Source organism: Triturus cristatus, chromosome 1_1 (assembly GCF_964204655.1).
Source record: "Triturus cristatus chromosome 1_1, aTriCri1.1, whole genome shotgun sequence".
Taxonomy (NCBI): domain Eukaryota; kingdom Metazoa; phylum Chordata; class Amphibia; order Caudata; family Salamandridae; genus Triturus; species Triturus cristatus.
Window position 1 is genome coordinate 1,023,541,025 of NC_140579.1, and position 27,197 is coordinate 1,023,568,221.

Below are 27,197 nucleotides of genomic sequence, written 5' to 3' on the forward strand. Positions count from 1 at the left end.
CATACACACAACTTCTATGCTAAAACACATTGCACACGTGGTACCAGTCACTCACAAAGATAATGCCTGGGCAAGATGTCTGACACATGGGCCTGATAAATGATGTGGATGAAAATCACACATATGCACTGGCCAACCAAAACACGGTTGCACACACAGCCTTTGCAACCATATGTTCAAACTATCTGTCTGGGGATGTAGTGTCCAGGGGTGCCCCCTGGCCTGGCTGTAGAGGTGTGCCTTGCAGATGACAAGTGTGGAGATCCATATATAGTACATTGGACAAAACACACAGGAACTCACATATACATTACTGACAGGGGACATCTGACAGTGATTGGAATGGACACACCAATATAGCAGACACCATAGCATGGTCTCATTCACTCTCGGTGCTGTTGTGAGCTGCATTCCACTCCTACATTGTGCTGCAACATATGCATCCTTTAAACAACACACCACTCACTGACATAGACACTGTAGACACAAGGTCTAACCTGGACTCCATTGGAGGAGACATGCTACTCACAGCAGCCAAACCTCAACACAGACACCTCCGGCTCTCACTGTCATGAGCACTGAAAAGCCAGAGTGCTTCCTTGCCCAATCCATGTCCCCATGGAGAACATTGACAAGTCAAATCAGTCAGTCAATCAATAAACTTTATTCGACAAAAAGTCATAAAAGCATCATGTGTACATAAACATTATACGTTAAAAAACAATTACATAAATAGTTAAAAATTTATCATGACAATTAAAAATTAATTAAACTGCATACAATTGTTTGTCGAAAATTCTAAAATTCTAAAAAAAAAAAAAAAAAGATAGTTCATAGGGGATAAATCACCTTACTTCATTTATTTCATTACAGACTACTCCTATAAGACTATTATCTAATTAATTGACTTCCTTTGTACGAATTAGCCAAGCCCATTTTAAAAATGTTGCTATGGATATTGATATTAAGAGGCTAGAGTCTGTACACAATATCCTCAGCGCCTCCTCATGTTTCTGAAAACCCATTATACGACATGTGGGTATTATCCATTTTCTTCTTGGGGCAACATATAAAGGGCAAAAGAACAAAAAATGACTCATACTTTCTATCTTGTCCTTACATTTTGGGCATTTGTCTTCACCAAGAACTGCCCACCTTGAGGTAAAAGACCTTAAAGGTAAACAACCTACCCTAAATTGAAAGTATAACTTGCGATCCATTGGTTTTTCGATTGCGTCCCAATATGGTTCAAATACAGGGAGGGGCTTGAATTGAAGAAAGCGCCCTGCAAGGTGGACAGAACCATTAGCAGCGCATTTTTCAGAGATAATCATCTCCCAATATATTCGCTTCATTTCTATTTTAGAGGGAAAGACAGCGTTTACGGGATCGCTCCATAGGTTCATCAATCCCATTTTCCCTAAAAGGACCCTTATTGAGTTTCAATCAGCTAATTTTATGAAAGTGGTCCTTCTCTATGAGGTCCTTAAATCCCTTGGCATAATGATGTAATTCCTCAGTTGACCAAAGTCTACGCCAATATAATATTGGACGTAACATGGCTAAATCTTGCACTGATCTCTTACCAAGTTCCTAAAACAAGGGGATTAAAGGAGTACTACGAGGTACATACGTAGCTTTCCTCAGGAACTCGTTTTCACAAGGTCTAACCTGAACTGCATTGGAGGAGACCTGCTACTCACAGCAGCTAAACCGCAACACACACAATACTGGCTATCACTATTATGAGCATGGAAAATCCAGAGAGCTGCCTTGCACAATCCATATCACCATGGAGAACATTGACAAGTCAAATCACATATGCACGTACAAAACACAGCACCAGACTCATTAACGATGGTGACATCATCACTTTTATGAAATTAGATGGGAACTAGGAACATTGTAAAAAAAACGGACTGTGACCATGTCGTACCAATACACCAATGTGACACACAAAGACTAGCAAAATCTGCTACCACACATGCCCCAATCTTACAACATATCCTCAGTGGAATTGCACGTATGTCCTTGTTAAAGGTCAAATGTGTACAGGGATGACACACCTGTGTCAGCAAAGTGATGGCCCTTGAGTAATAATGACCATGTACAGCCAAATCTATACATGAGCTGGGCATGCACACACTTCGACATGCACATTGAAATGTTTCATGTTGGCTGTGCAATGTGCCACAACAATATCAATCTCTGTCCGTGACAACTTTGGACAAAGCAGTGTACAGGCACGCATCCTGACGTACAGTAGAAAATGTCATGTATGTGAACCATTGATGCATGTAGAAACATAACTTACATTGTGTGTCTCTTCCAAACACAGGTGGTGCTGGGGACACAGCAGCAAATGAAGAGGAGTCCCTGTCCCAGACTCTGGTGGACCCTCAGCTCTCTGGTCTGGATCCATCTCTGACACCTCCAGTGTGAGTCATCATGCAGTACCAGCAGTACAAACATCTGCACCCCCTGTACCAATGCCTCCAGCATCTGGCAACAGACAGGGTACCCCTGCCAACACGGACAGACCAAGGACACAGAATACCGATAGCACAGGGACACAGGACCCCCAGAGTCACCTGTGCATGCCGCCGCAGGGCCTGCCCGTGTGGCTAGGGGTGCTGGGAGGGGTGGAGTTCAGAGGGCGCAGCTTGCAGAGGGGTCTGGACTGCATGATGACCTCCAACTGGCACGCATCATAGATACGTACCAGGATAGCACCGGAGGATTCGGCCAGGTAGTGGGGATCCTCAAGGACATTCAACAGGAGCAGGCTGCCCATCATGCCCGCATGGAGGCAAAGTGGTATGCACATACTGCGGTGCATCGGGACATACTCACATGCCTCTGCCAGATAAGCACCAACATGTCCACACCTCCCTATGTGGCCACAACATCTGTTGCAGCAAGATCTGCCAGTGCCACAGAGAGCGAGGATGACTCTGGCGCAGAGTCCTCTGCACCGCAGACACCTGCACCTGAGGATCCCCCCTCCCCCGAAGAAGAAGAGGGGTCATCCGAAGAAGGACAAGTGAGACGCAGATGTCCATGCACATCCCCCATGGCCTCAAAACCTGTTCTGGAAAATGTTCTTTATGCGCAAACCGTTCACCTTGTCGTATCTAACACATCTAGCCTACATGACATGGAGGGTTCATGTTGGTCCAATGTAGCAGATGACTGTGGACTTTACTTTGGACATTTCAGCTACCAACACTTCCAACTCTATTGTGAACTTTGGATTCAAAACCCAATGTACAGCACCCATCATCCTGTGCACTATCCTCACACATGTTTGTAAATAAACTCACCAGTACACTATACTTGCCTCTGTTGTGATTCCAACTCGTTATGTGTCATGGCGATGTTGATCTGCTAAACAACACAGTACATGCCAAATACTACAGCAATGTGATCACCGTTATGTGAGTCATGGTGATGTGACACATGAGAGGGAGACACACCACTATGGCACCACAACACATACTCACCATGGCCATGTAACTCATCCCACACAATGATGTTGACCTGAAATACATTGGAATGCACAGACACCACACCTATCCACAGTCAGTGGTAACAATCCCACAGGTGAGGTAAGCAAATGTCAGTCCGATGTGGGAAGACAGACAACGCACATAACAAAGCGTAGCACAAGTTCATTACACATAAGAAACATGTTTATACCACAACAGTTGCAAGGTAATTCTACCTTACAGTGGACACACGGTCACAAAGTGTCGGAGAATTGAAGTCCAGGGGTGTGTGGTACTTCACTTGATGGGAATCGACAACTTCCACCCTGGTGTTGGATTCTGGGTGTTGGGGGTCATTGTTGACCAAACAACAGGCAAGGTACCCTGGGAAGGACAGACACAAGACACAGTCAAAAGCACAGCAGAACAGGAGAGAAATGCAATACACATGCACAAAACATGTCAAAATAAACCTACACAGAAACAAGTTAGCAGTTCGACACTGTAGGAGAGTAGGATCTGCTTCACATGGGTACCCCCACTTTTTGCTGGTGTTTCACTGTTTTTTGACCTTAGTCTGGCTGTGGCCCTGCTAATCAGGACCCCAGCCTAGCTGCTTCCTCTCTAAAATGGTTTCCATGTACATAAGGTACATTTCTAATTGGATTCTGGAGTGCCTTATAAGCCCCTAGTATATGGTATACTATGTACTTAGGGCATAGGTACCTCAGAGGCCTACCAGGGGCTGAAGCATGTATTATGCCACCCCTGGGAAGCACTCCAAAATGACACCACAGGTCTGCTACTGCAGCCTGGGGAAGGTGGTGCTTGCACCCCTTACTGTGGTATAGGCTACCTATATCACCACCATTGCACACACATATAAAACCTATAAGTCACTCCTATGGCAGGCCTTAACAATCCTGAAGGCAGAGTGCTTAGTTTTTATGTGAGAGGGTGCCCCTACATGAGCAGAGCCCCTCTGCAGCATTCGGAGTACCTCCTTTGATGCTGTTTGTGGAGCAGCCTGACCATATACTCTTAAGTGCATTATAACCTCGCGGTAAATGCTAACTTTGGACGGGCTGCACGGAAACATGTTGTGTTTGGTGTCAACCGCTTTGAAATACTACCCCCCCGCCAGTTCTGGTGGCGGGGGTAGCATTCCACCCTTCTAGAGAGAGAGACATGTTCACACTGGTCTACCCAGTAAAGACTTTCTAAAGCCCTGGCATCACAAAATGGATGCCACTGCCACAGACACGGGTCTGGCCTCCTGCTGCTGACCGAAACTCCGGCAGGGGAGGCCTGGAGAATAGGTTTCCTGTCTCAGGGAGGTGTAACACCTCCCCAGACAGACAGATGTGTATTGGGGCTGGGAGGGAGCACTCTCTGGTGCTTTGAAGTCCTGCACTATGGGCACATTTGGTGTCCCTGTGCATAGTCCAGTTCAAACCGGTTGCAGGGGCTACCTGCAACTGCTCTGGCGTGAAACTAGACAAAGGAAATGTGTGTAATCACCCCTCTTTCCAAACCCTCCCATAGGTGGGTCCCTAGAGTATGTCCAACCCCCAAACTTTGTATAAGTATGGGAACCCAGTCCTTGAGACTTTAGATTACCCTGGACAAAACTCTGCAACATATATCCTGGACCTTCAACGTTCTATTTCAACTAGAAGACTGAAGAAATCTCCCTTGGGATCAAGGAGTGACTCCCCTGCTTGGCAGGCACCAAAGAAGCAACTGTCCAGTCTGCAATTCTGAAGCTCCCGGCGGACGCTGAAGTCTCTCCATCCCCAGAGGTGGATTTCCAAACTTCCCCGAGGCTACCCTGAGTCCACAGCAAAGCTAAGGCCCGTGGCTATCGTGGGTGAAGTGGAACCGTGACCCCTGGACACCGTGATCTTTTGCTGATCCATCATCTGCCTGGTCCTCCTCGAAGTTGTGCTCTGGGCTTCGAGTAGCCCCAGCCTTGAGCACCTCCTGCACCGAAGATCTCTGGCCTCCACTCCACAAGTGACCCATGGGCCGGTTTCAAGTGCGACCACTCGAGGCTCCTTCGCGATCGTTAGCGTGTTGGCTAGTGGGTCCCGATGAAGGCGACTCCTCTTCTGATTGGGCTTTCCTGGTTGCTTCAGACGTGCCCATGGGCCGGTTTCAAGTGCGACCTCTCGAGGCTCCTTCGCGATCGTTAGCGTGTTGGCTAGTAGGTCCCGACGAAGGCGACTCCTCTTCTGATTGGGCTTTCCTGGTTGCTTCAGAGTGCCCCAACTTACCCTTTCTGGGTGAGTCCCCCAGACCTTGCTGGTCTGCACCAATGTCCTTTCATTGTTTCCAAGTGACTTGCTGTTACCAAGGCTTGTTGGGCCCTATCTGGTCACTGATACCGCAGCACTCGACAGACTTCTTCGGACAGCTCAAATCCAGCTCCTGGTCATCGTCAACGCCTCCTGGACCTCGTGGCTGAAGAGTCAAGACACCCGTCAACTCACCTGAAGCACCCGACATCTGTGGGCATTGGACTATCGTGCCCCTGGTCACTGGTAAGTGACCCGGACTCTGTCCCCTCTGCTTTCAGGTTCCTTCCAGCCTGGATCCAGGCTTGGATCTCTCCGGACACTTCTCCTCTTCACGGCAGCAGCACTTCTTGAGCAGCTTCTATTGAAAACAGCGACGCAACCCGACACCAAAAGACACCTATGCACCCGGCTTCCCTGGGTGAGGTAACTTGAGTACTCCAGTGCTCCAGTGAGTGTTGGCCCTAGACACCCCTAAGTCCAAAACGGTTCGCTCATAGTCATCCTCTAAGTGTCCTTAAACTCTTAATTTCCAACCGCGACTTTCCCCATAGAAGTTAACGGAGATTCGCGGCTGTGTTCACACACTGCACGCGTCCCCCCTGGGTCCCCTGTGTCACTACCTTGGGTGGTTCCTTGTGGTCCAAGCACTTCTACAGGCTCTAGGCCTTGTGTCTAGTTCAGTCGTAGTTCTTATACCACTTTATTGGTATTTGGTTTGGTACGCCCCTAGGTCCCACACGTGTATTTGTGGTTTTACTGTTGAATACTGACTTGTAACTTAAGTACTTCGAACTCCAGCCTCATAAAGAGACTAGAGGGGTGTGTTTTATCTTAAATACATATATTTTAAATATATACCTGGTGTGATTGTCCTTTCATTTGGTCATTCAAGAGATTATAGATTGGTAAAACAAGCTGCTTTACATTCCTTCAAGACTTAGCCTGAAGGCTGCTCTCCATAGCTGCCACTAGGATAGCTTTCAATAAAGGTTGTCTTTAACCTATCACCATAAGGGGTTGTTTGGACTGATACAAGGTGCCCACTATAACTAGTGCACAGCATATATCAGGCCAACTTCTTACAGACACTATTGTGGAGTACAGACTACCTGAAAGGACACATCACTGCACGCATCCAGTCAAGTAGTACACAGTCACACTCAAACAGCAACAGAGCAGTCCCAAAACATTTCAGGCTAACTCAATACATTGACATAACCCTGTAAACTCACATTCAGGTGAAGAAGTTGTTGATGAGCTCTGTTCGGACGTCACCCTCACTGGCATCGTGGCCCAGGCCTGGATCCTCCACAGGTGGCGGAGGTAGGTCATCGTCATCCTGGATGAGAGGTAACTTCTTCCGCACTGCCACGTTGTGTAGCATGCAGAATACAAGGATAATTTTGCACACCTTTGCAGGGTCATATGGGAGGGCCCCTCCGGTCTTGTCCAGGCAGCGGAAGCGGCTTTTCAGGAGACCAAAGGTCCACTCAATCACCCTCCTGGTCCGACCATGTGCCTTATTGTAGCGCATCTCGGCTGGTGTCACAGGGTTCCTGAGGGGTGTCAGCAACCACGGCATGTTGGGGTATCCGGTGTCACCTACATACAAACTATTGAACAATTAGTTGAGTTTTGAAAGAGGGTGGAATACAACATTGCCACACAATGGTAAACAGTCAGTACACACCGACAAGCCAGGCATGCTGCTCTGGCATCTGTGACATCTGCGTTGCAATGCGACTACTCCTCATGATGTAGGCATCGTGCGCAGAACCGGGGAAACGTGCACACACACGTGTGATACACATGTCTTTAAGACATACCACCAGAGCATTGATGGAGTGAAAATGTTTCCTGTTCCGGTATGGCTGCTCATGTGCCCGTGGTGGTACCACATGTGTACCATCAATAGATCCAATGATGTTCGGCATCCATACCCAGTGTATAAAAAGCATCCTTTATGTCAGTGAGTTGACCTGGGCTAAGAAACTTGATGTACAGATCAAGGAAATGCAACATTCCCTCCAAGACATCGTGTAGCACACAACTGAACATAGTTTGCGACATACCACCAGCAGTAGCCACAGTGTACTGGAAGGTACCAGTAGCAAAGAGGTGCAGGGCTGCCATCACCTTCACCTCTGGGGTCAGTGCTGTAGGGTATGTCCGGCCAGGTAGCAGATGTGGCGCCAACTGCTCCGCCAACTCCTCAATCACTGACCTGGTGAAGCGGTACCATCGGATGCAGTCGCGTTCCTGCATGGTTTCAAGGTCTGGGAACGGTCTATGGACAGCTGGTGCCCTGCAGTACAGAGATAAACAAAGGAAGATTGTCGATTCATCCACCCATGTGGCTATGACCAAGCACAATATCACATGATACATCATGACAATACACAATGTACTGAGGTGTGTGCTGTTGGGGATGGACACATATGTCACCTACATGCACATCACCTCACATCTCAAGTCCACATGTCTACATAAGTTCCATGTAGTGGAATGGCCAATCATTGGGCTGTGTCACAGTACCTATGTACTGCTGTCACGTTACAAACACACACCACAGTGACAGGTGAGGCCTGATGTCTCCCAGGCATCACAGCTCTTTGACATGCAGATACCCAGGGTCTCTGTATTGCCACATGGACACTGGCATGACGTGGTGTATCATGTACACACCACAAAACAACAGTGAGTCCCACAGGTAGTGGCCACTGTTGTCTCTGCAGGCCCTACATGGATGTCTCGGAGACAGACACACAACATCAATGTTGATGCACAAACCACATGGATGTGGAGACTGTCTCCCATTGGGCATATTTGATCAGCCACATCTGAGACACAACATGCACACAAACTGTGGGTGTACATCAGAATTGTGGCTATAGGTCTCACTGTGACATACATACCATCACACTCAGGACTCAGGGTGTATGTGACATGTCCTAAACATATCCAACCTGCAACTGTGTCCATGACTCATGACCATAACTGTACAGTTGCACATCACAGTGGTAATGTGCACAACACACAAAGGATTCTGTCCCCATAAACACGTGCACTGCATGGGAGTGGCTGCACAAAAGTGCCACACAACAAACCAAATGTTGCCTCCCCCAACACACAGGTAATGCAGCCTTACATGCCATGGGACACAGTGTTGCACATGCTGTAGTGTGGTAGTGTGCACCCGAGTCCCTGGCAAGTAATTGTGTGTGGAAGCCATCAAAATGTCACACCAATGTCAACCGATGCGGGTGACTTCTACAGAGATGCATTGCACAGTTCTGGACCGAGCCGTGCGTACGCTTAGCCATTGACTGCAATGAGAACTGATGTGGGTGACTAACATGCGTACGCATTGCACAGTTCAAGGCCGAGCCGTGCGTATGCTTAGCCATTGACTGCAATGAGAACCGATGCGGGTGACTATCATGCATACGCGTCATGCAGGCATGGACAGAGCCCTGCGCACGCCTTGGCCATTGAATCGTATGGAGATGGGTGCGTGTGGATTTTCAAACTACGCGTTGTACAGTCAGTTGACCGAGCCGTGCGCACCCATTGGCTCTGGACTGTCATGGAGACGGATGCGGATTCAAAACTTGTACGAGTTGTGCGCTGGAAATTCAGTGTATGCCTACAACAATGTTGCAATTTCTAGGGTTTTATGAAGATGAAGATCTGAACGATGCGGAAGACGTGTACGAGTCGTACAATTCCATGGATTGGCCAGATTCATAGAATGCAACTGTGTTGGACCTATCACTTGGGACACATAGCACAGATTCTGCCTCTGCAGCACAGATATAAGGCTGGCTGACGCCCAGGGAGCTCACTTGCCTGCACTACATGCTACTGGACCACATCTCTGCTACCACTGCTGCTGTCTCTGCATCCTCTGGCTACTGCTATGGCACGTACTCTGGAGAGGGCCCCAGCCTTCACTGAGGAGGAGAACCAGGCCCTGCTGGACGGGCTCCTTCCACAGTACAGCAAGCTGTGTGGGAAACCAGGGGAGCAGGTGAGTGTGCAGTCCACTGCCTTCCTAATTGTGCATATTATCTGACTAGCAGTACTAGCAGTGTGTACACCAGTGGCAAGCGTACTCACTGAGTACTTTCATTCCCCAAAGTGTGTTGGTACATGTAATGAACAGGTGTTCTGCAGCAAAAGTGCATTTGTGCAAGCTTCAACTTCCCAGGCAATGTTTAAATGTCAGACATGCAGGGCATTTGTCCATTTCCATGGGTGCACTACCTGTGTAACTCATTTTCCTTTGTGATGACGACCTGTATATCCAACTGTGTGCAGCACCAATATGGGGCATGTGAGTTAATGGACTTTTAACTTTGTCATCCTCACAGGTTGATGCCCACCAGAAGCAGAACATCTGGCTGACCATTGTCCGGGCAGTTCGATCAGTGGGGGTCTACAAGCACCGGATCCGCAACTGCCAGAAGAGGTGGCAGGACCTTCGTGGCTGGACCCAGAGGATCGCAAGGGTCCAGCTGAAGCTGTCACTTCCTCGCAGGAGGGGCAGACACGGACCCTGACCCCCCACATGCTCAGGATTCTGGCGGTGGTATTCCCAGACCTGGATGGGCAGCTGAAGGCCAGACAGCAGCAAGGAGGGGGTACGTCCATGCCTAATCTGTGTACTATGTCTGACATGCTATTTACAGTCTTTTGGCCTGGTCACACTTCCACATTACATAAGTTGTGTAGTCCAGGACTCATGTCCCTCAATTGTGTGATGCATCCTCCTCATCTGATCCACAGGTGTCGACCCTACAGTCTGTGGCTTGTGTCACTAGGGCACTGTGTCCCTGCAGTCAGCTATGCTTCAGGTTCCGGACAGCATCTTTTACCGTGACTCTGTTGTGTGTTTCATGGGTGGGTCAATTGTTTACACAATGCCTGAGATCTGACATGTGATCTGTGTGTGCCCTTGAAATGTGTTCCAATTGCTGGGTCTGACTCGCCACATGTGCCTGGGGTATTTCAAACACACCCATGCAGCAGGGGACTCCAAATTGTGGGCCTCAGGAGTATGTATAGTCAAGTGTGTCACACTTGCTTAGCCACCTGACTACTGTCCAGGGCTATACACTGTTTCACGTAGACCTGGGCAGTCATGCCTACTCAAGGGCATTTAGAAACACTCTGTAATCCCACTCCTGTGTATCAACTTACAGGTTGTGCTTAGTGACATGTGCCTTCAGGTGTCTGCCTCTGTGGCATTGTAGTGTGGCTTCCTTTTCAGGACAAGTGGGGTGTTCATGAGTTTGAGGGTCAGCAGGACATCTGAGATGTGACTATAAGAGACAAGACCTGTGTGACATAGGTGTGTGTTCACTTGACAGTGCACAATGGTGTATGCAACTGTGAACTTCAGGCAGCTGTGTTTCATGCACAGCAGACTGTGATGTGTTCATGTACAGGGAGTTGTGTTCGCAGAGACTCATATGTCTGTTTTGTTTGATGTGGGATCATCTGGGTCTGGGATATGTTGTTTACAGGGGATGGACAAGTGCACTTGTCAGCTGCAGAGTTTACTTTACCCATGACCTATGATTGTGACACAGTGCATACTGTTGTTGTCTGGATGCCCTGCACCTGTGACAGGAGACAGTGATGACTGACTTTCCTGGCATGCCAGTGCCATGGCATTTAACTTGCTATGAGTGATCCTGCATTGGGGTCAAATGTGCTCCACGCACCCCATTGTGGCATTGACTATCAGGACGTAAGAACATCATGGTGTGTGTTGCTGGTGTGCATCACAAGCATGTTAAATGAGACTCTGGCCATCCCTTCATCCTAACACCTGTACTAAGTCAGTGGCAAGAGATGTGATTTGTGTATAGTGACATACTCCTACATGTTCACTTGCATGTTGGGGTATTAGCATCCAACATGCAACAGACATATGGGTGCAAGTCCTGGAGGGATACGAGTGCCATGGTTGATGGTGAGACTGACAATTGGCCTATTCTCAACAGTGTGAGAATTTTGAGCAGTGTTCAGCTGATGATGCCAGGGCTTGCCCTGTGATGTGCTGTACTCACTATGGTGTGTGCAGTCAGTGCAGGTGACTGATGTTGTTCTTTTTTTCCTAATTCTATCCAGATACATCCACGGCCACAGGAGGGGACAGCTCCACGGACCAGGAGGAGCCACAGAGCCTGACTGGGACAGAAGGCGAGGAGTTGGAGGGACCCAGTGGCATGGAGGGCGAGTGGAGCCACACCGAGGAGTCCTCAGCACCATCCTCCCCAGCTGAGGGCCACAGCAGCTCGGAGGATGACTCCCTTGTGGAGCCGGGTGTCAGCAGCCACCAAACCCCAGCTAGTGAGGCTGTCCCCGCCACCGCCACCACCATCACCACCCTGCCATCGGCTCCCATCCCAGAGGTCCGTGGAGGCTCCTGTGTTCGGGAGCATGTCTCCTTTGTGCCAGGCACCGCACCCCCTGCCCCTGTGTCCCCTGCTGCCCTGAATGTGGAGTCTGTGGACTTGCTTCGACAGATCCATGTAGGGCAGACATCAATGCTGAGTGTCCTCCATGCACACACCAGTCTGTTGACACAAATAGTGACGTTCATGGAGGGCATTTCATCGGGCATGTCTGTCCTACAGAGGACCAATCAGTCCGTTGCCTCCTCCCTGATGGCAGCAGTGTCCCTTCTCCAACAGTCCCTCACCCCTCCTACCCCTGCCCCAACCACGATTCCTAGCACCCTACCTGCCCCAAGCACACACACACCAGCAAATTCACCCAAACCCACAGACACGGCAGCACACAAACACCCAAACCAAGGTCTAGACGTGCACACAAGCAACCTCAGGGGACTGATACCACACTCACAGGGGATGGTTTGCAAACACACACACAGGCATCCACAACCACTCTTCAGTCCTCCGATACCTCTCCCTCCAAGACCCCTTCCCTTGCCTCGCCTGCAACCCCATCTCCCAAGAAGCTCTTCCTCTGTGACCTTGGCCTCTTCCCCACCGATCCAGCAGATCCAGCTTACAAGGGGAAGAGGCAGTACCCACACACAGAGGGGAGTGCCCCTCACACCCGGACACCCTCCCCCATGTGCAGTCAGACTGAGGCCCCGACCCGCAAGTCCCCCCGGAGCTAGAAGAGCAAGACCCCACCCCCGCCCGCAGCTCTACAACACAGTCTCCGTCCCCCAGGCCACCACTCCAGAGGTTCCCCCACCACACCCTGCCCCAGGTTCCCCCACCCACAGATACACCATCCCCAAAATGCTCCGGCCCTCCCCCCCTACCACTTGCTCTTCCATCACCACCCCCTGGTCAGACTGTTTGTGCCACTGATGTGGGGACCGTGGCCCCCCTCTGTCCTGCTGACCTCACCTGAACCCCATTACGCTCCCATGGAGTTGGGCACTTTAGTGGAGTCCACGACCACTCCGTCTGACTTGGGCACTGCAGTGGGGACCCAGTCCACTCCATCTGACCTTCCCACTGCAGTTGTGCTGGCACCCACCCCATCTGACTTGTGCCCCACAGTTGTGACTGCACCCACTATGTCAGACACCTCCACTGCAGTTGCCAGTGACACTCCTGCATCCACCACCCCTTCACTGCCTCCTTCTGCTGAGCCCTGATCCTGTCCTTGCGGTGCCTGGCCTGCCCCCATGTATGCCCCTCCGAGTGGATGTCCCCTCTCCTTACCAGTGCAGGCAAGCAACGTGTGACAGTTGTCACTCAAATCACATTGTTGACATTTGGACATGGACTGGCCATTGGCCTTTGTTTTGAAAGGACTTTGCATTTGCATTGAAATTTGGCTGAATAAAGCATTTGTATTTATCCTTGTGAATTTGATTTGGCTGTACATTATGTTGATGATGTTTACCATGACCTTGCAGTTATAATGCTGGATTGCCAATGTTGAATACTGAGGTGTTGATGTGAGGTACTCCATGTGGTCCATGAGATATGTATCCTATTCTGGTCGGTATCCATGTCATCCTTTGCAGCTAACTGGGTGTGTCATGATTAACAATTTGTGAACATCTCTGTAAATATTTCATTTGCATGGTCACATCTGTGGCTTGCACACATGCACATATGATGTGCTTCCCATTGTCCAATTTGTCTACTTCCCTGACTGTGGGCGCATCTCCACTGGACCTGCAGGTGTGGGCATCATTGGTGTAGGAGCAACTGGGTCCTCTGTGCAATTTGGTGGACATATGTATTGAGTATGTGCAGATGACTTAAGGGACACTCCCGTACACAGGCTGTTGTGACCAGAGCCTTCATTGGGTGGTAACTGATGGCTGACTGACCAAGTGTTCTGCTGACATGACTGAGACCTGCTGGGACTATGTTTGGCTCAGCTGAGCTTCCACAGGAGTTGAGTCCCCTCAAGTAAGTGTGTTGTTCCGTGACATTGCCTGGGCCCATGGTGTGTGTTGTGTGAGCATGAATGTGTGTGTCCACATCCCTTTTCATACACAGGCAGTGTTCCCTTGATATGTTCCTGTTGTTGATTCTTGCTGAGTTGTACTGTGTTCATCCCACATCTTTGTCCTGGGCTACCAGATGTGTGGGTGCATGACACACTACTGTTAATTGGTATTTCATCACTTTTGATTTGTCAGTTCTGAGTGGTGATGATGTGGTCAGACGCAGATGGGACACAGTCAGGGTTTCCCAAGTCACTTCTTTGTTCGCAATATCATGTAGTTGTCCCTAGATGGTACCTTTCAGTGATTGAGACATATGTATGTGTGTATAACTGCTCCCACTCGTCAGGTTCATGTCTGCAATCTTGGCAGGTGTCAGCATGTGTGCCTTGTGGTTCTCCTTGGCTTCTGCATTGTCCTGGGACTGTGGCAGGGATTACGAAGGTTACGGGAGCTTTGACGTCATGGCCATGTACTGCATACGGTGCAGTATGTCTGTCATTCACCATGGTTGTAGACTGTCCTTGTGTGATGAGTCTGTGTACCTTAGTTCCTCCCAACATTACTATGTTTGTCATGGGTGCATGTGCTATGTCACCTGTCCATGTGGGCTTCACAGATGCATATTGGTGCAGTTCAGGGTGTGTGGTGTTGAGGGTGGACAGATGTGAATGTTTGCATGGATGGGCCCCTGCCTCCCGTTTGTCCATGGATGACGGGCCATGCTGAGTGATTTGTGTTTGTGTAGGTGTGATGTACGTTTGTGGCACAGGACACATGTCTGGGTTTCACAGTTTGTACGACATCTACCTTTGTCATCACAGTGAACGTATCATGCATGCTTGTGTCACCCCAATGTATGGTCCCTGGGGGTAGTGCTGTTGTGTGTCAGTCTCTTGCTTTGCTAGTTGCTGTTCATTCCAGCTTGTGTCACATGTATCTGCTGTGCTCCCTCTCATCTCACAATGCCTGATTGCCCACTAAGGGGGACCCAAGGATGGGTTACTTTTGTATGGCACTGTGTCCACATCTTTCTCACTGTGGTTCAGCCCCCCTCATGTGTTGTGTAGTTGCCTGGGGATACTGAGACACACACACACACACACATGTTGTGTCAGATGTGCAGTGTGAGGTTGCCTGTTTGTGTTTGTGCATCTGCAACAGTGCATTGGTATTGCTGTTGTGGGCCATTGTCTGGATGTTGTTTTTGTGATTTTCCCTGCTGTCCCTGTGAGTCATATCACATCATTCTGCACATTCATCCTGGTTGTTAGGTCCCATTGCTGCCATGGAATGGGAGTTTGTGACCGGTCACCTACAGTCTACACAGGATGTTTTGATTTGTGTGTCTAGTTTCGAGATGTGTGTATGCTTTGTGATGGTCACTTCTCTTTTTGTGTCATTGTACACTGTATGCAATGTCAGCCCCCATGGGTGGTGCTTGTCTGAACATGGCCGAGAGTATGTTAGGTTTTCACACCACTGTTAGCCTCACCACATCTCTGTGGGTATGGGACACAACCACTACTTTGCCACACAAGGGTTTCATGTGATGGGACCAGGAATCATACATGCTGTTTGGCATTTGCAGCTTTGACCATGATGACACTTACCTTTTGGTCACTGTGATTAAGGGGGTTTTAGACCCATCACCACAATGCTCAACATTTGCTGCAGTTTAGAACCACACACTTAACTTTTGTTCTACACAGTGAGGGGGTGTTAGTGCACATTGACACAGTGCTATTGTGATGCTTGCCTTGTGTAGGCCACACTCAGTTTTTGGTCACACATGTGATGGTAGTTACATTGTATGTTCGAAGTCATATTCACTGTTGTTGGCATTTGTCACAGACTACACACTGTTGTCATAGTGTTAGGGGGGATGTATTTTGCTGACATACCTAAAGTTGCTGTATGATGGATGTGTGGTGCATCACCCATCCTATGGGTGGGGGGTGGCAGGAGTGCTGGGCAACATAACCCCTATGGGTGGGGGTGGCAGTAGTGATGGGCAACATAAGCCCTATGAGTGGGGGTGGAAGGAGTGATGGGCAACATAGTCCCTATGGGTGGGGGTGGCAGTAGTGATGGGCAACATAAGCCCTATGGGTGGGGGTGGGTGGCAGTAGTGATGGGAAACAGGTCCCCTATGAGTGGAGGTGGCAGGAGTGCTGGGCAACATAAGCCCTATGAGCGGGGGTGGCAGGAGTGATGGGCAACAGGTCCCCTATGAGTGGGGGTGGCAGGAGTGATGAGCAATATAACCCCTATGGGTGAGGGTGGCAGTAGTGATGGGCAACATAATCCCTATAAGTGGGGGTGGCAGGAGTGATGGGCAACATAGTCCCTATGGGTGGGGGTGGCAGTAGTGATGGGCAACATAAGCCCTATGGGTGGGGGTGGCAGTAGTGATGGGCAACATAAGCCCTATGAGTGGGGATGGCAGGAGTGCTGGGCAACATAAGCCCTATGGGTGGGGGTGGCAGGAGTGATGGGCAACATAAGCCCTATGGGTCGGGTGGCAGTAGTGATGGGCAACAGGTCCCCTATGGGTGGGGTGGCAGGAGGGATGGGCAACAGGTCCCTATGAGTGGGGGTGGCAGGAGTGATGGGCAACATAGTCCCTATGAGTGGGGGTGGCAGGAGTGATGGGCAACATAGTCCTTATGGGTGGGGGTGAAAGGAGTGATGGGCAACATCGTCCCTATGGGTGGGGGTGGCAGTAGTGATGGGCAACATAACCCCTATGGGTGGGGGTGGCAGGAGTGATGGGCAACATAAGCCCTATGGGTGGGGTGGCAGTAGTGATGGGCAACAGGGGCCCTATGGGTGGGGGTGGCAGTAGTGATGGGCAACAGGTGCCCTATGGGTGGGGGTGGCAGTAGTGATGGGCAACAGGTCCCCTATGGGTGGGGGTGGCAGGAGTGATGGGCAACAGGTCCCTATGGGTGGGGGTGGCAGTAGTGATGGGCAACATAAGCCCTATGGGTCGGCCGGTAGGAGTGATGGGCAACAGGTCCCCTATGAGTGGGGGTGGCAGGAGTGATGGGCAACATAGTCCCTATGAGTGGGGGTGGCAGGATTGCTGGGCAACATAAGCCCTATGAGTGGGGGTGGCAGAAGTGATGGGCAACAGGTCCCCTATGAGTGGGGGTGGCAGGAGTGATGGGCAACATAAGCCCTATGAGTGGGGGTGGCAGGAGTGATGGGCAACAGGTCCTCTATGAGTGGGGGTGGCAGGAGTGATGGGCAACATAAGCCCTATGGGTGGGGGTGGTAGTGGTGATGGGCAACAGGTCCCCTATGGGTGGGGGTGTCAGTAGTGATGGGCAACATAGTACCAATGAGTGGGGGTGGCAGGAGTGCTGGGCAACATAGTCCCTATGGGTGGTGGTGGTAGGAGTGATGGGCAACATAAGCCCTATGGGTGGGGGTGGCAGTAGTGATGGGCAACATACCCCCTATGAGTGGGGGTGGTAGTGGTGATGGCCATGCAACCCCTATGGTGGCCTGTTACTAGTGGCCAGGATATGGATAACCCTGGGTGTGGTGACATTTTGTGGGTATGTGTCGTTTGTGTGTGTGGTGGGTTTCTGACTTACCATCTGCGCCGTCCGCGTCTGTTCCTGATCCGGTGATAGATGTACAGTACTGGTATGAGCTGCGCGATGGGATTCATGATGTGTTCGTCTCGTACACGCTGCTTGTTGCTCCATCTCGTAACCGTTGCTAGCTGGTCCGTCTCGTAGCCGTGGATTGTGTTCTAGCGCAAATCGTACCTGATATGCTTCTTTTCTGGATGCTGTGACGTGCTGTACGTGGCGACCCGTCCAGCGCATATGATTTGCGCATCGTACTTGTCCGGCTGGAAACTGCTGTGGGTACTGCTTCCGGGCGACTCGGTTCGGCGTTGGGAGGTACGACTCATACAGAAAATGAAGCTTGAATCAAAGCCTACATGTCGGTCGGATTTGTGTCAGTTATGCGCATCGTACTTCATCGCCCGGACGGACCGACACCGGGTTTGAGTCAGTCACAAGGTAAGGCCACGAACAGCTCTCGGAGAGCTGTCTGACCCGGATCGGAATCGACCCCTCTATGTACATAAAACATTTTTTTTCTTAGGGTTAATTTATTTAAAGTATATAATTTCAATAAAATAAATATATATAAAAGATGTATTCTTGTTGAACATATAACTAAATATGTTTTAAATATTTTTACTATAAATAATATTATTACACTATATTTAAAAATACTCACCTAAATTATACTTACAACTCAACTCAACATAAACACCAAACACAATTTTTTATTTACACTCTGGGGTTCATTAGGATGTAGGGCAGATCGCCACCGCCCACATGGCGGTGGAGATCCGCCCAACATCCTTCCCCACCCGCCACCCATTTCCCCCGCCATATTAGGATGGCGTGGGGAACCGTGGCGGACGGGAAGACCGTCAGCCGCTTTTCCACACGGTCAACGAGTCGACCGGGTGGAAACCGGTTTAATATGGTGGCGGTGTCTGCTAGACACCGCCATCCATATTTGTATGCAGGCGGAGAGCAGCCTTTCCAAAAGGTATGCGGGATTCACATTTAGGGGCCCGTTGCAGGCCCCCAGGTAGTTGGGGTGTGTGGGGTACACATGGGGGTACCTATGGTACCCCCCTGCATTTGCATGCACAATGCGGCAGGCACCGCGCGGTGCCTGCCACTTTGTGCATGCAAATGCACAACATGCATTTTTACCATTGGGACGGGTGCTGCTGAAAGCACCGCCTGCCGCAATGTTAAAAATGTGTGATGCGCCCGCCAGTGTGGTGGGCGCATCCTAATTTGTCCGCCTGCCATCCTAATGATGCCCTCAGTATTTAATTATAATTGATACTGGACACTGACCTTAATTAATTTACTATTCCCACTCCTGTCTATATTTAATTGGGTAGGTGCTGAACACTGACCCTAATTAATTTACTAATCCAACTCCAGTCTAAATTAAATTGGAGTAGGTGCTGGACACTGACTTAAATTAATTGACGATTTCCACTCCAGTCTGTATTTAATTGGGGTAGGTGCTGGACTCTGACCCTAATTAATTTACTATTCCCACTCCAATCTAACATTAATTGGGGTAGGTGTTGGGCACTAACCCTAGTTAATTTACTATTCCCACTCCAATATATATTTAATTGGAGTAGGTGCTGGACACTGACCCTAATGAATTTAACTATTCCCACTCCAGTCTGTATTTAATTGGGGTAGGTACTGGACACTGAACCTAATTAATGTACTATACCCACTCCAGTCTGTATTTAATTTTGGTAGGTGCTGGACACTGACCCTAATTAATTTACTATTCCAACTCTAATATAAAATTAATTGGGGTAGGTGCTGACACTGACATAAATTAATTTACTATTCCCACTACAGTCTATATTTAATTTGGGTAGGCGCTGGACACTGAACATAATTAATTTACTATTCCAACTCCAGTCTGTATTTAATTGGGGTAGGTGCTGGACACTGACCCTGATTAATTTACTATTCCCACTCCAATCTAAAATTAATTGGGGTAGGTGCTGGACACTGAACCTAATTAATTTACTATTCCAACTCCAGTCTGTATTAAATTGGGGTAGGTGCCGGACACTGACCCTAAGTAATTTACTATTCCCACTCCAATCTATATTTAATTGTTGTAGGTGGTGGACACTAAACTACATTAAGTTAATTTTCTCACTATAATAACTATTAAATTAACAAACTATATACCAGTACATACTTTTAGTGATATTTTTTTATTTTCTTTATAACATATTTCCTAAAACTTCCCATAAAAATAAATGATGAAAAAATATTTACACCACTAAATTTCATAAAATATAAATATATTTATCATATACATTAATTTTTAATTTTAATCATTTATTAATAAAGAAAATTCAAAATGAAACACCCTTATCACCTATAAACACTACAATATACTTACTAATTTTACTTAAAATTAGATTTAAATAGAAAAAGAAAACATTATTTCTTATACAATTAATACAAAAGAATTAATATTTTTACCAAAAATACCTCACCCTTATACCCAAATAATGTAACATCCAAATCATAAAATGTTTTGTTTATTTGTAATAAATTTAATACATTTTAGTTATATTTTTTTTATTTTAATTTTTAAAACACTCCCCATCCATATCACCTATAAACTCAACATCCCACTACAAATTGTTAATTTAAATTTGAAAAATATTTTTAAAAATTGTTTATTTTAATTTTCAAATGTATAAAATTAATTTACATTAAACAAAATACACTCCCCACCCTTATCCACTATAAATCCAACACCCCACTCCTAAAGTTTATATTAAATTGTAAATGTAATATTTTTGTTAATTTTTAAAAATAAAAATTAATATTTTTGTATTTTTTGAAACACTACACACCCTTATCCCCTATTAACCCAACATCCCTCTCATAAAATTTTAAATGAAATTAGAATTTAAATAAATTATGTTAATATTTTTAAAACACTCCCCACCCTTATTCCCTATAAACCCAACATCCCGCTCCTAAAATTAAATTTGAAATTCGAAATTAAAATTAAAATTTAATTTAAAACAAATTTAATTTAAAGAAAATATGTTAATATTTTTTAAAACACTCCCCACCCTTATCCCCTATAAACCCAACATCCAGCTCCTAAATTTTATTTTGAAATTGAAAATCTAAAAAAGAAATGTATACATAAATTATAAACATTTAGAAAATTAAATTAACTTTTTTAAAACACTTCCCACCCTTATCCCCTATAACCCAACATCCCGCTCCTAAAACAATATAAAAATAAAACATTATTATACACATTTTAAACACAATTTAATACTTAACATTCACTATAAAATATTTTTTACAAATACAAAAACGATATTTTAACATGTTGATATTTTTGCTTTCGATATTACTGACATCGATATTTACCTTAACACCTCAACTCGATATTGTTTACATCAATATACAGAACATTGATATTTTACACTGTCGATATTTTCAACTCTATATTTCTGTATGTAGAAATAAAAAACTCAAAATTTTGTCTGTGCACCCCGAAATGCATTGGGTTTTATAAAAAGCACTGCGTCTCGACAAAATGATGGAATTATGAATTAACGAATTATGACCTTGCTGATGAATGAATAAATTGATGAAGTAATCATAAGTCAACAAGCATCAGAATTTTTTGTGTTTGAACAAGGTGGAATTGAGATTAGAAACATATTGTTTCATCGAAGGTGCTCACATCTAAGGGACTGGTTCGCCTGACCCATTTAGTTTTGTATGATTTGGGGTACTGCCAGACAGTGCAACGGATGAAGTAGCACACAATGAAGGTGTAAAGATTGGTTAAATTGTGGAAAATTTAGTGCACTTAGAAACAAAACTGTGAGTTGTTGTCACAAAGACATTCACAGGGAGGCCCAGCATGGCTGCATGGGTCTGTAACTCCACTGCAGCCCATGCTTATGTTTCAAGATCACTGTCCATAACAAACTCTACAGGAATGTTAAAGGACACCACAACCTTTTTAGGGCCAGTAACCCCCTTCCCCAGCTGAAATTGATCACTGCCATGGGGTGGCTATTAGGGATAATTTCTGCGTTGGTTACTTGGTAAGTGTGCCTAAGTAAGTGGTGCTCAGGTGACACTAGTTTTTCATTCGCCATGGTGACACTGGCACCTGTATCCCTGTAAGCTTCTGCTTCAATACCACTGATAAGAGAATGCTGCCTGTATTTCCTCATATTACGAGGCCAGGCAGCCAAAGTGGCAAAGTCAATGTCACCCTCTGATATCAAGACAACCTCAGGGACTAGGCCAGAGCTCACTGTAGTACCCAAGGTGAACTCAGGTACACCCTGTTGGGTTTTACAGCTACTAGTGCTGCTGCTAGGAGCACTTTCGGGGAGTAGTAGCAGTCTTGGTGCCTTTCTTAAGACATCCAGGATCAGATGTCTTATGGCCTTTTTGCTTACAGACAAAGCACCAAGTGGGCTTAGTATTAGTAGAAGAGGTTGATTGTGACCCACCCCAGAAAAAAATTTTATGTACCTGAAGAGGGCTCTTTCTTGCTATCTTTAGGTTTTTCCCCATATTTCTCTTGGGACTTAGATTTAGCTTTCTTTTTCTGGTCACCCAGACCACAAGACTTATTGCTCACTCTGGTGCAAACCCATTTGTCTGCCTTATTTCTCAATTCTTGGGGAGTGGTCAGATCAGAGTCCACCAGGTTTTGGTGCAGTTTCTCAGACACACAGTTATTAAGGATGTGCTCTCTCATGATCAAATTATACAGTCCATTATAGTCATGTACAGTAATACAATGTAACCAGCCTTCCAGAGCCTTAACTGCACAATCTATGAAATCAACCCAATCTTGTAAAGAGGTTTTCTGAGTATCCCTGAACTTAATCCTGTATTCTTCAAAAATAAGTCCTAACCATTCAATAAGTGCCTCTTTCAAAACCTTATACTTGTCTGCATACTCTTCTCTTACTGCCAGGATTTTGTCTCTTCCTTTGTCTGCAAAAGAGAGCCACAGGATAGCTGCCCACTGCTTCGGGGGACCTTCTGAACTTTGCAGGTCCTCTCCATAGCAGTAATCCACTTGTAGATATTATCCCCAGTTTTAAAAAGGGGCACTATCCTGCTAAAATTCCTAGATCCAAAAGGTTCTCCTCCCTGGCGCTGGTCTCTTTATTGCTGCCACCATTGGGGTTTAACTCCAGATTCTTCCTCTCCTTCTCCAATTCTAGGACTTCCCTTTCAAGGGCCAACTGCTACCTCTTTAGCTTGAGTTTGGCTTTCTCAAGCTTGACCAGATTGTAACCATTATCTAGGATGCCCTCATCTAAATTAGTGGACCCAGCAACTGATACTGAGGAAAGGGAGGATGAGGATGTTTTATTTTTTAGTCCTCATTTGTAAAGATTTGCTGGGGTATCAAGAAGGATCTTAAAATACTGTGGCTAGGAGTGCCCGGTCTCTCCACCTCGGAGGGATGTAAACTTCCCGGGCTGAGAAAAAAGCAACCTGCCCAGTCAAAGATCTGACCCCTTCATACAGGTATGGTCATTACTAGGGAGGATTATAGCCATTGAAGGCAATCCCAAACCCACGCAACCTGTATAGCATATCGCTAATCATTGGACCAGTAAGTTATACACCAAAGAAGGGAAAAGAAAAAAAAGGGAAGAGACATGGAGAGGAAAAAAAAGAACAAAGCGGAGGTGAAATCTATGTGTTCATGTCAGTGAAGTGATATTTACACCAGTTATTCCAAAGCTCCCAAAACTTTGATCTGAAAGAGACAATTAGTTATAGATTCCTTACCTTAGAATTACCCCCAGGTGTCAGACTGGATCTGGGGAATTTTTCGTCAGCAGTCCCCTGCGCATCGAAAGGAGGCGTTGGTCGGCTCAGCGTTCGTCGTTGGCATCGTGGTAGTCGGGATGACATCGCAGTAGCTACTTAGGCGCCGCCCTCTTGCGCTTACGTCAGTTCTTTCTTTTTCCCCGTCAACCAGCGCAGATCCGGAGAGAGCGGTACCTCCAATCACTTTTTGACTATCTTTTTCTCCCCTTTGTCAACATCGTTTTTGTTGAGTCTGTCAGCTCCTGGTGCACGAGGGATGCTTGGTTTCAAGGCTTGCGGTTCCCGCTGAAAGTTGATGTCGGTGACGGATCCGCGCCGTGTGCCTGTGGTGCCTGGAACGCGACCACGACCCCAAGTTGTCTTCCGACTGCCGGACCATGAATCCGAAGTCTTTGCAGGAGCGGTCCCAAAAGCTTCTCGAGGCCCGGCAGTCTGCTCTGAGCTGTTCGAAGCCCAGTCGTGCAGGGGGTCGAGGGTTCCGGTCGTAGAGACACCACCATTCGTCCTCGAAGTCTTCGCACTCTTTAGGTAAGTCGAAGCACAAGAAAAAGTCGAAGAAGCATTGTTGCTCTTCGACTTCTCGCCGTCCATTGGCTGACGTGATGAGGGATGCGGCGGGTGCCCCTCCCGCGGCTCCAAGTGCGGAGTCCGAAGGGTCAGCTCCGAGGTTCCCTCTCTTCACGGGACCCGGAGTGACCCTTGCCCAGCTTCAAACTTTTTACGAAGCGATGCATGCCATCTTTGTGCAGCCCGACTCCGCTGGCGCGCCTTCGGGCCCCGCGGACTCGGCTGGGGCCCCGGCCTTCGACGCTAGCGGCTCCGGCCTCGGCACTGCAGGGTCCGCTTGGATCCAGGCCTGAAGTGAACACAGAGCCAGACCGGCGTCGACCATCGCCGGATCCAGCAGCGACGGGTACTTTTGTTCCCCTTGTTCAACCCCGGTGTGTGTTAAGGCCAGATTAGCAACCAGAGGAGGGTGAAGGGTGAAGAGGACTGGGAGGGGTCTGGTGACCCTTTAACTGACCAGTTGGAATATGACCTGGACTGGCTCGGGTGAACCTACTTTTCTTTCCCAACACCCCACCCCTGAGAGCTTGATGGTCCAAGCTTCCACGTCAAAAGGTGCATTCCCTACTGCACCACCTAATAGGGAATTCAAAATGCTGGACCGTCTTGGTAAGAAGATGTTTTCTTCCTCCAGCTTGGGACTGCGGTCAATAAACACCGCATGTCTGTTGGGCCATAACACCCACTCTGTGTGGGATACGGTAGCGCAGGTGCTGCCCCAGTGCCCAGAGGAGGCTCGGACAGTGCTCTCTTGTGCAGTCGCCGAAGGGAGAGATGCATACTATACGCTGTAGACTGAACACCACTGACTTGCTGGGCAGGACGATTTCAACGTTGGTAGCCCTTTGACGCTACGCCTTGTTGAGGTCGACTGGTTTTTACGGGGATGTCCAAGCTACCCTGATGGACATGCCCTTTAATGGCAGTCACCTTTTGGTGACAAAGCAGACAATGCGCTAGAGCGCTTCAAGGACTCTCGGGTTATGTCCAAGTCCTTGGGTCTCTCCACCTCCCTCTTCTGCTTTTCACCCCTTTTGGGTCTACGGAAGGGGTACCCCACCGCATCCTGCCCAGCGCTACAGGCTGGCGCAAGCTGTCCAGGCCGGGGACGTGGAACCCACCATCATGGGTCTGGGGGCTAGCGAGCGGGCCAGTCCACCACACCCCCTCTGCAGCAGCCTCCAAACCCTCCTAGTATGACCTTTCAGGGCCACCAATCACCAGTGGGCGGCAGGATTCGCCATCACCTCCCCCCACTGGCGCACCATTACATGAGACAGGTGGGTTTTGCAGATAGTCCGAAGAGGCTACTCCCTCCCCTTCGAGACTACCACCTCAGCTATGCCACCTCAGTACCCTCGCTTGTCGACGGATCATCTGGACCCTTCTCCAACAGGATGCTTTGGCTCTCATGGCCAAGGGAGCCATCAAGTGAGTTCCTGCCCCAGAACTAGGTTGTGGTTGCTATTCCCACTACTTTCTGGTGCCCAGGAAGGACAAAGGCCTTCTTAAACCACTCTTTCTTAAATTCTAAAGGGATTGCGTTAAACAAAAAGGTACATTTTGGGAGAATAGACATTTTCAGTAAATAAGATCTACCTATAAATGACAGTGAAGGGCGCCCCACGCTTTGTGTAGTTTTCTAGAATAGAAAGCTGCCTTGTTGAAATTAAGCTGAGCTATTCGATCAAGATTGTGCACTACTTGGACTCCCAAGTACCTTATTTCTTGCCTAATTAGGTCACTTGTGTATTGCGTGTTCCATTGCATTATCTCCGTTTTTTATTGATTAGCTGAGTATCCAGACACCCTTCCATATCCTTCCAGAGTCTCCCAAATTCCAGGAAGGGACTTAGTGAAGTCTCCTGTGAAAATCACCAAATCATCAGCATATAAACCAACTTTTTTCTCCCATCCGTTACAGGCAAAGGGAGAGATATTCATGCATGCCCTCAATTTGCATGCCAGTGGCTCGATGTAAAGGTTAAAAAGGAGCGGTGTGAGAGGACACCCTTGCCTAGTACCCCTTCCAATATTTATTAATTTGGTGAAATCCCCATTAACCAAAATCCTGGCCGAGGGGTTTTTGTACAGTGAGCTGACTGCTGCTAAGAAAGTCTCTCCTATATTAAACTGTTGAATCATCCTGTACAGAAAGGGCCAACTGACCCTATCAAAGGCCTTTGCAGCGTAGAAGGTCAATACTATCAAAGGTCTACTATATTCCCCAGCCAGGTCTATTGCTCCCGTTAAATCATGAGTTAGATCGTGAAGTCGCCTTCCTTTCATAAAACCTCTCTGATGGTTATGGATTAGAGTGCCCACCACCTTATCAAGGTGCTTGGTTAAAATCAGGGTGTAAATTTTAAGGATTATGTTTCTAGTAGCTATTTCCCAAGGAGGTAGGAGGTCCCATCTATACACAAATGCAGAATTAAAGAGTTGTAACAGATTAGGTGCCAGCTCTTATTTCAAAATCATATAGATCTCATTGGAGAGGGAGTCAGGGCCAGCAGCTTTCCCTTTTTTAAGGGTAGTGATAATTTTGAGAATTTCCTCAAGACAAATGGGAGCATTCAGGCCATCCCTGGAGACCGCCTGTAATGATGGTAGTTCCAAGTCCTGAAGGAAGCTCTCAATTTGATCTCCCCCACCCTCAGATCTTCTGTATAGAGGTCCTGAAAAAATTGTGCAAAGGCATTTTCAATCCCAACATCATCGGAGAGTATTTTACCTGTATTTTGACATCTGACTTCCTTGATCGTATTCCTTATCTGATTGGGCTTAACCTTCCAGGCCAGCAATTTGCCACAACCCTCCCAGTATTCATGATGTGACAGATTACTGGCTGGGCAGTTCGGTATGGACGGGTATGCCCAGACGTGGGTCCCTTGCTCACTGTGCCACTTGATTCAAGCTAGCCTGGCTGATGAGAGGTGAC